Source organism: Podarcis liolepis (assembly GCF_965112155.1).
Source record: "Podarcis liolepis genome assembly, chromosome: 10".
Lineage (NCBI taxonomy): Eukaryota > Metazoa > Chordata > Lepidosauria > Squamata > Lacertidae > Podarcis > Podarcis liolepis.
The window spans coordinates 10,671,502-10,684,707 of NC_139562.1; the positions used below are offsets into that span (position 1 = coordinate 10,671,502).

General features: G+C 44.9%; 1 long non-coding RNA gene across 1 annotated transcript; it reads right to left on the reverse strand.

Annotated features, from left to right (window-relative positions):
- Positions 1–5,009: 5,009 nt before the first annotated feature.
- On the reverse strand, positions 5,010–6,587 carry LOC310687085. The gene is made up of 2 exons (XR_014516204.1): positions 6,509–6,587; positions 5,010–5,512 (listed from the first exon to the last, which is right to left on the reverse strand). It is a non-coding gene; the product is annotated as an uncharacterized lncRNA (long non-coding RNA).
- Positions 6,588–13,206: the final 6,619 nt, after the last annotated feature.

Here is a 13,206-nt window from a genome sequence, read left to right on the forward strand (position 1 = left end):
ATTGAACTGCATCCTTCTCATATTAATTCTTACAAGTCTGGCTGATGAAGCATTTGGGAATCATCTTTTTGTGCTAATACATAGGACATTTTCTGTTGATTTGCCATGTTCTGGAGACCCACACATGCTTCTCTTGCATACCCAGAATGCCAGACATTTGCATGAAGCCCAATGCTTTTCAAGGGTGAGATGGCTGTTTGGGGCTTTTCCTTCCCATATAGAGGAGCTTCACAGATTGTAGCAAATTACTGGACAGGTGTGCAAAGTCTATAGAGCCAATGTGTCTTTGGCCCCCTCAATATCTGTTAGCAGGACCCCAGGCCCACTCGATGTTGAGGGGGCAGAGAAGGTCAAGCACTCACCAGGCCCCCTCAGTCTTGGTGGCATCTCTGTTACTGAATAACATGTTATCTGTATAGGCATCCAGTTAACATGCACACCTGGACACACACTCCCCAACAGAAACAGTAAACCCAAACTGATTTTTGTTTTTACATAGTGGAAGTGATTTTGAAGGAAGACAGTTCCTTGCTTGGTTTCAGATGAGTCAGCTATAGATGTCTGCTCCTACTTGCAGTCAAAACCTGAGCTTCCAGTTCTAATGTAAGCTCCTATTTTTCTTAGCACTTAGGTTTGACAAGCTGCGGAGACTTTCAGACATAATAAATCTCTCCCTGACTTTCCAAAAGGAACAGCAGCAAGGAAAGTGACCCCTGTAATAACATTTTGTCAGCCTGGATTGTTGGGATGGGCACAAGCCATTTACTATTCCAGGTGGTGCCCCCTCCCTTTTCTCTGTTCCTTATTCTATAGTTTTCTACTTCCAGTCTCCTCTTGGTAATTCAGCAGCATAACCAGATTCTGAAGTCCATCTCTTTGTCTTTAGCAATCAAGTCAGGCTCAACTAGGGATGCAGGTGGCACTGTGGGTTAAACCACAGAGCCTAGGACTTGCCGATCAGAAGGTCAGCGGTTCGAATCCCCGCGACGGGGTGAGCTCCCGTTGCTTGGTCCCTGCTCCTGCCAACCTAGCAGTCTGAAAGCACGTCAAAGTGCAAGTAGATAAATAGGTACCGCTCCGGCCGGAAGGTAAACGGTGTTTCCGTGCACTGCTCTGGTTCACCAGAAGTGGCTTAGTCATGCTGGCCACATGACCCGGAAGCTGTACGCCGGTTCCCTTTGCCAATAAAGCGAGATGAGCGCCGCTACCCCAGAGTCGGTCACGACTGGACCTAATGGTCAGGGGTCCCTTTACCAGGCTCAACTATTTGTCAGCTGCTTGAAAGACCTGGGCAACATTTATCCCTTGCGCCATATGCAGCCATGCTGCCATTCTCCGAATCTCCAATGGAAGGGGAACACGAAAAAGGGTCTCAGATGGCAATTTCAGGGCTTGATGTTGCCTCACGTGGGAAGAAGTGGTCCTTAAGGTATATGGGTTGTGAGGCTTTATAGGTCAAACCCTGCCCTCTGAATTAAGCCCAGAAGCTAATGGTTAAATGACACATTTCTGCCAGAATTGGTTTTCTGTGTTCCATCTGTCCTACCCTGGTTAACAATCTGGCTGCTGAATTTTGTACCAGTTGCAGTTTCTGAACCATCTTCAAAGGCAATAGTCCAACCTAGAGGTTACCAGAGCACAGACAACAGAGGTTAGGCATTTGTTAGAATTTAGACAGAAGCTTCCCCATCCTTACTTTAAGCTCAGGCTGCAGCTGATGATGTTCATTTGGACATGTTCTATAAGGCAGCCTACAATAGGACAATGTTGTCTCTCTCTTTTGTACCATACCTTTAAGCAAAAGAATAACACCCTCTTGGCTATTAAATTGTGGGGCTACACCCAGGTGATAGCCGGGTTGATTCTTCCCTTACATCCCTCCCCATAAATGCCTCTTCAGATAGTAAATGTTGCTGAATGTGTTTGAGTTTCAGCCATTCTGGAATAAGTGCAGTCAGAGATCCATTTAGAGATTAAACATTCTATTAAATATTCTATTAAAAAGGAAAGTCTTTTGGCCAACGTACTAACACACCCTGCTTCAGAAGGCTGTGCAAGGCAGGCTATTGCAGAGTGAATCGATACAGCATGAGGAGAGGAGGGGTAAGCCACTGCAAATGTGTAAGGGGTGGTCAGAAAGTGATAGCTGGTGGGAGAAGGCTGCTTAAAAGCACCAGAGAGTGTCACTGTTATTATTGTTGTTGGTGGTGTGTTATCACTGATGTTGCTGAATGTCACCTGGCTTGGAAATACAGACTTCAGGGACTTTCAGGATCTGCTTCAAATACAAGCCAAACAATGCTTACTTCTTCTTTTTTTTTGAAAGCATTTTTATTTGAGTTTACAAATATAAATTTATAACATTCCAAATGCATATCCATATCTAGAGATTATTCTGAATCTCGATACTTCCCCCCATCCCCTCCATGGGTCCTATTGTCAACATTTACAGCTGCATATTATTCCATATTCTATATTTTAAATCAATCCATATTATCCATAGTGTTTGTTACATTAGAAGTGGGTTTCAAATCTTGCTAATGTTTCCATCTGCTTGCAGTGGTCTCCTAGATAAATTATAAATTTTCCCCATTCTTTTTTAAAGTTTTTGTCCTCTTGGTTCCTGAGTTTTCCAGTCAGCTTTGCCATTTTAGTGTAGTCCATCAGCTTAACTTGCCATTCCTCTCTGGTACGGGAGCACTTTCATCATGTGAAAGGCTGGGCTGGATGAATCCCTAGCCGGAATTAAGATTGCTGGAAGAAATATCAACAACCTCAGATATGCAGATGACACAACCTTGATGGCAGAAAGTGAGGAGGAATTAAAGAACCTTTTATTGTGGGTGAAAGAGGAGAGCGCAAAATGTGGTCTGAAGCTCAACATAAAAATAAATAAATGAAGATCATGGCCACTGGTCCCATAACGTCCCGGCGAATAGAAGGAGGAGAAATGGAGGCAGTGAGAGATTTTATTTTCTTGGGCTCCATGATCACTGCAGATGGTGACAGCAGCCACGAAATTAAAAGACCCCTGCTTCTTGGGAGAAAAGCAATAACAAACCTAGACAGCATCTTAAAAAGTAGAGACATCACCTTGCCAACAAAGGTCCATTTAGTAAAAGCTATGGTTTTCCCAGTAGTGATGTATGGAAGTGAGAGCTGGACCATAAAGAAGGCTGATCGCCGAAGAATGGATGCTTTTGAATTATGGTGTTGGAGGAGACTCTTGAGAGTCCTATGGACTGCAAGAAGATCAAACCTCTCCATTCTGAAGGAAATCAGCCCTGAGTGCTCACTGGAAGGACAGACCGTGAAGCTGAGGCTCCAAGACTTTGGCCACCTCATGAGAAGAGAAGACTCCCTGGAAAAGACCCTGATGTTAGGAAAGATGGAGGGCACAAGGAGAAGGGGACAACAGAGGATGAGATGTTTGGATAGTGTTCTCGAAGCTACCAGCATGATTTGACCAAACTGTGGGAGGCAGTGGAAGACAGGAGTGCCTGGTGTGCTCCAGTTCATGGGGTCACGAAGAGTCGGACACAACTAAACGACTAAACAACAACAACAGGGGAGCAATGCTGACTTCCAAAGTAAAGGGTGAGGACCCATAGGCCCAGGGGTCTGGCCCCCACTTTCCTCTCCATCTGGGCCTCAGGATTTTCTCCAGAGCTATATCCCTCTCCAACCATGCTTTGCACCCTCTTCAAATGCTTTTGGATGCAGAGAGGTGTGTGAGTGTGTGTACAAGCTAGTCTAGAAACACAGGAAAGTGCCTTCCGGTTCATTGGTCCAACTAGCTCTGCATTGCCTGGAATGCAAGATTTCAGACAGTAGTTTCTCTCAGCTCTACTTGGAGAACCTGAGGGTTGAATCCGTGACCTTCTGCTTGCAAGGCAGCTGCTCTACCACTGAGCTATGCTGCACAGCAGTCAAGTTTACAGTTGTTGCTCTGCCCGCTTTTGGTTCCAGTTCTGCCTACCGCTAGCATTTGTTCCCCAGGAGGTTCCCCAGGAGCTGGTTTGGCCCTTGATGTGTGAAAAACAGACCCCTACCCCCACTCTAAAGGAATCTAAGCTGCAAAACAACTTAAGTGCTCCTTTCCTCCTCAATTGCCACTCGGTGGTGGCACTGAAATGCCCTGTGACCAGTAGGGCTTCGGACTGGGGCCTTCCTAAGTTTGTTCTGGAGAGGCAAGGTGTGGCCGCACAGGTGAGGCCACTTGGTAACTCACAGCACCTGGTGACAAGACCCGAGAAGGGATATAAGGTCAGCATTTCCCTTCGGCTCTTTGCCACAGCAACTCGTTTCCTGCCTTGCTGCGTTTGGCTTCTTGCTTCCTGATCCTCGGACCTTTGGCTTCTTGACTCCTTGCTTCTCAACCCTCAGACCCTTGACTTCATGACTCCTTGCTTCCTGACCCTCGGACCCCTGACTTCTGGACTCTCGTTCCTGCTCCCACCCCACCATCTTACCCCCGGTCCCGATGTCCTTAGCTGGGACTTTGATCGCCCATAGACTGGACCATGACAAAAATCATGGGAGGTGGTCTTTCTCCCTCTCCCCCTGCCCACCGCCAGCATCTGTCTTGCATCCATGACAGTGTGCCCCATGGCACAAGCCAGCCACAGCAGGATACCAGCAGGAGAAGTGGGGCAGCGACCTCCCTCCTTTCCTGGAACAGAAATATGGGTGGGCAGATAGGGGCTTTGAGGCTCACTGGGTGTATCCAATTTGGCTTGAATTGAACGGAGCTGTTATCTGGGCCCCACTAGGAAAATTTGCCCCCTTGCTTGTTTTTATCGGCAAAATACCAGAGGGTATGCAAGTGGTTAAAACACACACCAGGGTAACTTAACCCTCAACTCTATTGCCTACCAATTCAAGCAGCTCAGTGCAGTGAGATCATAGCAATAGACCCAAAGCCCTAAGCCTTCAGTTTGGCTGGCTGAGGGGAAACCACCATTGATTTTCAAGCCAGGAAAGAGAGAGAGGGAGGAAAAACATCACTGTTGACAGGTAAAAACTTCTGTTTCGCTTGGGGCAAAAGGGGAAGGCAACTCTCCTCGACACATTCTTTTATGAGACAGTCACAGAATAGATGCTTGATTGATGGCAAACGTGTCTCCCTGGCTGGGTTTATGTACACAGTAAGCAACAAATGCAGGTTCCAGTCACATGCAGTGGTACCTCGGGTTACATACGCTGCAGGTTACATACGCTTCAGGTTACAGACTCCGCTAACCCAGAAATAGTACCTCGGGTTAAGAACAGGATGAGAACAGAAATCATGCTCCGGTGGCACAGCAGCTGTGGGAGGCCCCATTAGCTAAATTGGTGCTTCAGGTTAAGAACAGTTTCAGGTTAAGAATGGACCTCCAGAACGAATTAAGTACTTAACACGAGGTACCACTGTACTTGTGTAGAGCTGTACCTCATGGCTCTCCAGAGGAGCTTCTACTTTGAATGAAGAAGGTCCCAGGCATCTGTAGGTAGGACTGGTTGAAACCCTAGCCTGAAATAGTGCAGAGGTGTTGCTGGTCAGTGTAGTTCATAGGGTGAACTCGACCCACCTGATCTATAAAAGCTTGAGAGGAAGGGCATCTATAGGAACTCCCTTGTTCCTATACAACCTATATGACTACTTTGTTACAGTAGATCGACTGCTACCTGTCTGTTTCCAGCAGTGCCAGATTTACGTATAAGTTAAACAAGCTGGAGCTTAGGGCCCCACTCTCTTGGGGACCCCCTAAAAAATTTAAAGGAAAGAAAACCTGAATCTACATTTCCAAAATATAAGGTAAAAAAAACACAAATAAAACCTACATACAGCAGCAGTGTGTACTTCACTATTAATATAAAGGTAAAGGTAAAGGGGCCCCTGACCATTAGGTCCAGTCGTGGCCGACTCTGGGGTTGCGGTGCTCATCTCGCTTTATTGGCCGAGGGAGCTGGCCAGCATGACTAAGCTGCTTCTGGTGAACCAGAGCAGCGCACAGAAACGCCGTTTACCTTCCCGCCGGAGCGGTACCTATTTATCTGCTTGCACTTTGATGTGCTTTCGAACTGCTAGGTTGGCAGGAGCTGGGACTGAGCGATGGGAGCTGACCCCATCACGGGGATTCAAACCGCCGATCTTTTGATCGGCAAGGCCTAGGCTCTGTGATTTAACCCACAGCGCCACCCACATCCCTTTTCACTATTAATATACTTCTTTTTAATTGCATTTCAGTTCAACCATTACTTTGATAAAATACATCTTTTGTTATGTGCGAATGGCTTTAGATACCGATTAGGTCCATAAATTACCACATAGCATATATTCAACACAAAAAAACAGGGACAATTTGTTGTTGACAAAGGACAGCTGGACATATAAAGGGCCCCATTACCTTCAGTAGCTTAGGACCTCATCAAACCTAAATCCAGCCCGGGTTTCCAGGCACTATTCAAAGAGTTGATTATGGTTTAGGTTGAAGCTATCTGAAAGACTGCCTTCACTCATACAAACCTGGGTTTTGAGATCTTCGCAGGAGGCCCTTCTCTTGGTCCTGCCATCCTCACAGGCATGCTTTGTGTGGACATGGGAGAGGGCCTTCTCAATGGCTGCAGGAACAAGCACAAACTCTCACCCCATGCCAACACATTATGACATCATCAGCTTCCTTGCTTACACATCTTCATTATATCTCTGAGAAAGGATGCTAAGAATGTTGATCTCTGTGAATTCCAAGAAGAATTCACCTGATCTGCGTCTCCTGCCACCCTTCCCAAAAGTTCTGACACAGGTCTTGGCTCAAAGAGAGACAGAGAGAGAGAGAAATGCACAGAACTATGGGAAAATATAATTGAACAAAGACATTTAAATGTGAATTTTCATGTAGATTCTGCTCCTTCTCCCTGCTCCCAAGTTGCGGACATGAGACAGAACTGTCTAACAAATGAACACATGTAAAGAAACCCAAAATAGACGGATTTATCTACCTTTGATGTTATTTGGAAAATGGGGGGTGATTTGAAAACACTCCCCATCCTGTGTAACATTTCTAAGGCCTACATTTTGCAGATGAGCTTTTGAGTCAGTGGAGGGGTGTGTGTGTGTGTTTGTGTATTTCCCAGAGACGGAAATACACGCTGGCTCCACAAGTTCAACCTTCTGGCCCAGCTATAGAGGTCATGAGGAACATGGAGTCAGTGCTGGATATCTCTCAATCAGAAACAAATAAAATGTTGCCCCAGTGGGATTCTGGCTGAGCCATTAGCTGCCCCTCTAATGAACAGTTCAACTTTGTAGTGAGCCTGTTTCAGGAAGAGCTGTTTGTCTAACCCTTGAACTGCCCCCAATATATTAATCTCGGGCATAATTCAGCTCCGTCTCGGCTTCTGTATAAGGCACTGACAGCCAGCAAGCATAGACTTAGGCAGCCGGTTAAAAATAATAATTTGGGGAGGATTGTTTTAAAATTCTTCTCCTGACTTAGATTAATTGGGCATGAAAATATTTAGCAGAAACCAGCAGAGAATGCAGCCTTTGGTCATCATTTGGCGCCTGCATTCTTCCAGTCCTCTGGTTTCCAGATTCATTCTACAATGGTACCTCAGGTTAAGTACTTAATTTGTTCCAGAGGTCCGTACTTAACCTGAAACTGTTCTTAACCTGAAGCACCACTTTAGCTAATGGGGCCTCCTGCTGCCGCCGTGCTGCCGGAGCATGATTTCTGTTCTTATCCTGAAGCAAAGTTCTTAACCCGAGGTACTATTTCTGGGTGAGCGGAGTCTGTAACCTGAAGCGTATGTAACCTGAGGTACCACTGTACAGATTTTGCTTTTTAGGAGAGCGCAACACATCCTCACCATAAGCCAGAACTACTTACATTGTTGTATTATTTTTTTTAAAAAAAAGAATGGAAATGCAAAAATATCACCTATATTTGCAAGGGAATACAAATACAATTCAGTTTTTTATGGCATTTTTTCTTCTCAGCACTTTTCTGCTGCTCCAGAGGTTGGGACCCCAACCAAAGTACCTCAGATCCCCACTGCTCTCAACTTGCATAATCTGCATTCTTGTGTTTCCGAAATCCTCCTGGGAGATGTCCTATAAATAGAATCGCATAGAGATTTACAGTTTCCTTTTTGTTTGGAAATGATGCTGGAATTCCTATTGGCAGGTAGCTTGTCTAAAAGTTTCAAAGAAAGAAAGAAAGAAAGAAAGAAAGAAAGAAAGAAAGAAAGAGAGAGTTTGGATTTGATATCCCGCTTTATCACTACCTGAAGGAGTCTCAAAGCGGCTAACATTCTCCTTTCCCTTCCTCCCCCACAACAAACACTCTGTGAGGTGAGTGGGGCGGAGAGACTTCAGAGAAGTGTGACTGGCCCAAGGTCACCTAGCAGCTGCATGTGGAGGAGCGGGGAAGCGAACCCAGTTCACCAGATTACGAGTCTACCGCTCTTAACCACTGCACCACATAGGATCATGTGTGTGTGTGTGTGTGTGCGTGTGTGTGTTAGGCGTGGGGAGTAAAACACCAGAAAAAATAACAAGCCTTTTTGCAGAACAAAAGGAGGGAATTTTATCTGAAATGACAATGTTATTGTGCGATCAACACTCAAATGTTATTGTCCGCCATTGGCAAGACATCTGCCCCATTCCCCAGCTTCTGTAGCTAGAGGAGCCACAGCATAGGAACATAGAGAGAGTTGTCTTATTGTGGTAGAGTTGCCACCTGACAGAACAGACTTATGAATGTGAAATTCACACAGGCCTGGAAATAAACTGATCCATCCATCCCTAGCTTTCCATTTGAGAACTAAAATGCAGTGCAAGTTTTGACCTTTATTTTTTATTTTAAACCCAAGAAAGTTTTGTTTTCCAATCCTTGGCTGCTTTTTTTTTGTTGGTTTTAAATTGGTAATTATTCAGAGGTGGAATATACCTATTAAACTTGGAAGACAACAGCAAGCAACAGAACTGTCGCCAGAGAAAATAATGAGCTTTGCATTGTTATTTATAAACATTTGAATTAATAGGGAAATACAGAAGGAGGCATTTGTCTCAAAAGCTGGCTTTCAGCAAATAACAAACAAATGAAAATTTAATGTTATTCTTTCCTCCTGATATGTTGCTCTTTCGAAATAAAATATATACATATACATACCACTGATGAATGAAACGAAGAAATAATAAATAATATTAATTAGTCATTATGGATATAATTAAAGTGAAGCCATTAGTACTGAAAGACAGGAAACACTGAGAAGGCAGCGTTTGGTTATAAACCAAACACCTTGTATTTGTAGACTGTCATGGAATGGTTTCAGAGTAGATTTATGAACGTCCGTTTTGACATCCTCAGTTATTGCGATGCAGAAATTTGACAGAAAGACTGCAAAAAACAAAAACAAAAAACAGTTGGCATCCAAAGCGAAAGTTGCCTTTCCTGGTTTAGTTCTGTTTGTGAGCACCCTTAATGTTTAAGGAAAGTGTTTTGGAAATGCTAGATTTGCTTATCAGTGAATAGGGCTGTTTGTACATAGTGGAATCAAAGAATCATAGAATTGTATAGTTAGAAAGTACCTCCAAGGTTTATCTCCAGGGATCAGCAAACTTTTTCAGCAGGGGGCCAGTCCACTGTCCCTCAGACCTTGTGGGGGGCTGGACTATATTTTTTTTTGGGGGGGGGGAATGAACGAATTCCTATGCCCCACAAGTAACCCAGAGATGCATTTTAAATAAAAACACACATTCAACTCATGTAAAAACACCAGGCAGGTCCCACAAATAACCCAGAGATGCATTTTAAATAAAAGGACACATTCTACTGATTCTACTGACACACTCATTCCTGGACTGTCCGCAGGCCGGATTTAGAAGGCAATTGGGCCTGATCTGGTCCCTGGGCCTTAGTTTGCCTACCCATGGGCTAGTCCAACCCCCTGCAATGCAGAAAGGTTTAAATGTGCAGCATTTTAAAATGTGACAACTTTCCTGCAGTCTAAAACAGTCCAAACAGTTCTCTCTCTCCTCACTGTTTGAACCAAACAATGTTATTCTTGCTTGGAGGTCGCTGGGAAGTGTGCATTCACACTGTGGTGAAATTTGAAATCTCAATACTTGGTGACCGTGTCTCGTTCAGCACTGTATGTGAAAAGAAGAAGAAGAGAATTGAGAGTCATTTGTCCCTGTTCAGGCAAACTCTTGAAACCCAAAATTCTCAATAGTTGGGTGATGGCTGCTGTAGTTCAACAACACTTGAGTGCTTCACATTCCCAACTATGAATCTAAGACGTTGTATGGATTCTAGTGCCATTAATAAATGGTTTCTTCACTAGGGGACACCGGACTTAGTTGTATCTGGGTACAGTCAGGAGTTTTCTGTTTCTTTTCCATTCTTTAAAAGAGATAAAGGAAGTCTCGTCTAGTTGCTACACTGGTGTGTCCTCCAAGAGTTCATTGACAGATAATACAGCTTTCTTTTCTTTAATGGAGATAAGCCAGGGTGGGTTTCTTCAGCCTAGCTGCATCCCTGCATACAGAAACTTGCAAGCCACTCTAGAGGGGTAAGGTTAGTGTAATCCTGGACATATTTTGCTGGAGAAATGGACTTGTGGGAGCAGAATAAGGAAATTGGTGTGGAAAGATCCAGGAGAGGCTGTTCTAGATGTAGCTGCAGTTCCCTGGGCTGTGATCTACTTTGTGAGGTGGAAGAGTGAGCAACACACTCAATACCTGCTTCGGAAAGTGCATAGTTAAACCATGGAAATTGCTCCAACAAGGGGGTAGTGATGGCTTCATCAAAAGATTCCATCAATGGTGTCTCCGATAAATTGTATACATCACTTGGGAAGACAGGTGAACTAATGCCAGTGTACTGGAAGAAGCAAAGATCACCAGTGTTGAAGCAATGATTCTTCAACATCAACTTCGTTGGACTGGTCATGTTGTCTTCCAAAGCAACTACTCTATTCTGAACTTAAAAATGGAAAGCGTAATGCTGGTGGTCAACAAAAGAGGTTTAAGGACTCTCTCAAGGCAAATCGGGGGGGGGGGGTGTAGTATAAACACAGACAATTGAGAAACACTGGCCTGCCAGCGATCCAATTGGAGAACAGCCGTTACCAAAGGTGTCATGGGCTTTGAAGACGCTTGAACTCAGGACAAAAGGGAGAAATGTGCTAAGAGGAAGGCACGCTTGGCAAACCCTCACCGTGATCAACTTCCACCTGGAAACCTGTGCCCCCACTGTGGAATGACATGTGGATCCAGAATTGGCCTCCTCAGCTACTTACGGACTCACTGTTAAAACTGTGTTTATGGAAGACAATCTTACTCGGCTACGAGGGATCGCTGAAAAAGAAGAAGTGATGGCCACTGACTTGGATGGCTTTAAAAGAGAATTAGACAGATTCATGGAGGATGAGGCTATTAATAGCTGCAAGCCACAGTATCTATGTTCTGCCTTCGTTGTTGTAGGCAGTATGGTTCTGAAAGCTAGTTACTAGGAATCAAATGTGGGGAGAGCACGATTGCACACAGCTCCTACTTGTGGGCTTTCCATGGTCATCCAGTTGGCCACTGGGAGAAGAGGATGCTAGACGACCTGGGCCTCTTGTCTGACTCAGCAGGGCACTTGTGTTTGGCAAGGACATAAAATGAAGCCCTGATTCACGTCAGGAATATAAGAACATAAGAAGAGTCTGCTGGATCATGTCCATGGCCCATCTAGACCAGCATCCTGTTCTCTCCATGGTCAACTGGATGCCTGTGGGAAGCTTACAAGAAAGACCTGAGTACAAGAGCCTTCTTTCCTCCTACTGCCTCTGTCTATGGAGGCAGAGCTTAGCCAACATGACTAGGAACTAGGGCTGTTTTTCAGCTGGAACTCAGTTCTGGCTCCTCTCAGATGGGTGTCATTGGCATTATAAGAGGATGGGGATGGGCATGGCACTGTGGTCTAAACCACTGAGCTACTTGGGCTTGCCGATCAGAAGGTCGGCGGTTCGAATCCCTGCGGCAGAGAGAGCTCCCGTTGCTCTGTCCCAGCTCCTGCCAACCTAGAAGTTTGAAAGCACCCCAGTGCAAGTAGATAGATAGGTACTGCTGTAGTGGGAAGGTAAATAGTGTTTCTGTGAACTCTGGCTGCTGTAATGGTCTTCCATTGCACCATATGCAGTTTAGTTCTGCCAGCCACATGACCCGGAAAGCTGTCTGTGCACAAACACCGACTCCCTCGGCCTGAAAGCAACATGAGCGCCGCAACCCCATAGTCACCTATGACTGGATTTAACCATCCAGGGATCCTTTATCTTTACCTATAAGAGAACAAGGGGGGCATTCATGGTGAGTTCTGGCACCTCTTTTTCTAGAAAAAAAATAGCACTGCTAGTATACATTGATACCCTTGCCCTCCATGAATCTGTCCAATTCTCTTTTAAAGCTATCCAGGTTGGTGGCCATTGCTGCCTCCAAGGGAAGCGAGTTTCATAGTTTAACTATGTGCTGGAAGAAGAAGAAGAAGAAGAAGAAGAAGAAGAAGAAGAAGAAGAAGAAGGAAGAAGAAGAAGAAGAAGAAGAAGAAGAAGAAGAAGAATAGTAGTAGTAGTAGTAGTAGTAGTAGTAGTAGTAGTTTGGATTTGATATCCTGCTTTATCACTACCCGAAGGAGTCTCAAAGCGGCTAACATTCTCCTTTCCCTTCCTCCCCCACAACAAACACTCTGTGAGGTGAGTGAGGCTGAGAACTTCAGAGAAGTGTGACTGGCCCAAGGTCACCCAGCAGCTGCATGTGGAGGAGCGGGGGAGCGAACCCGGTTCACCAGATTACAAATCCACTACTCCTAACCACTACACCACACTGGCTCCCCCACACCACACCAGATAACAAGTACTTCTTTTTACCTCTCCTGAATCTTCCAGTATTCAGCATCATTAGATGTCCATGAATTCTAGTGTTATGTCATGTCCCCTCTTACTTGCTTTTCCTCTAAACTTAAAGGCCACAGATGCTTTCCTCATAGGTGAATCGCTCCATCCCCTTGAACTTTTTGTCTGCTCTTTTCTCACCCATAGATTTGTATAAAGGATAACAGGCAACAATTTTGCTCCCTTCCCCCTTCCCCACCCCCCACTCAGCTTCACACATTTGGATGGACTCACATTTAATGAAATATTTCCTACTTGATAAAATGAAATCACCCATGAACCCCGTTA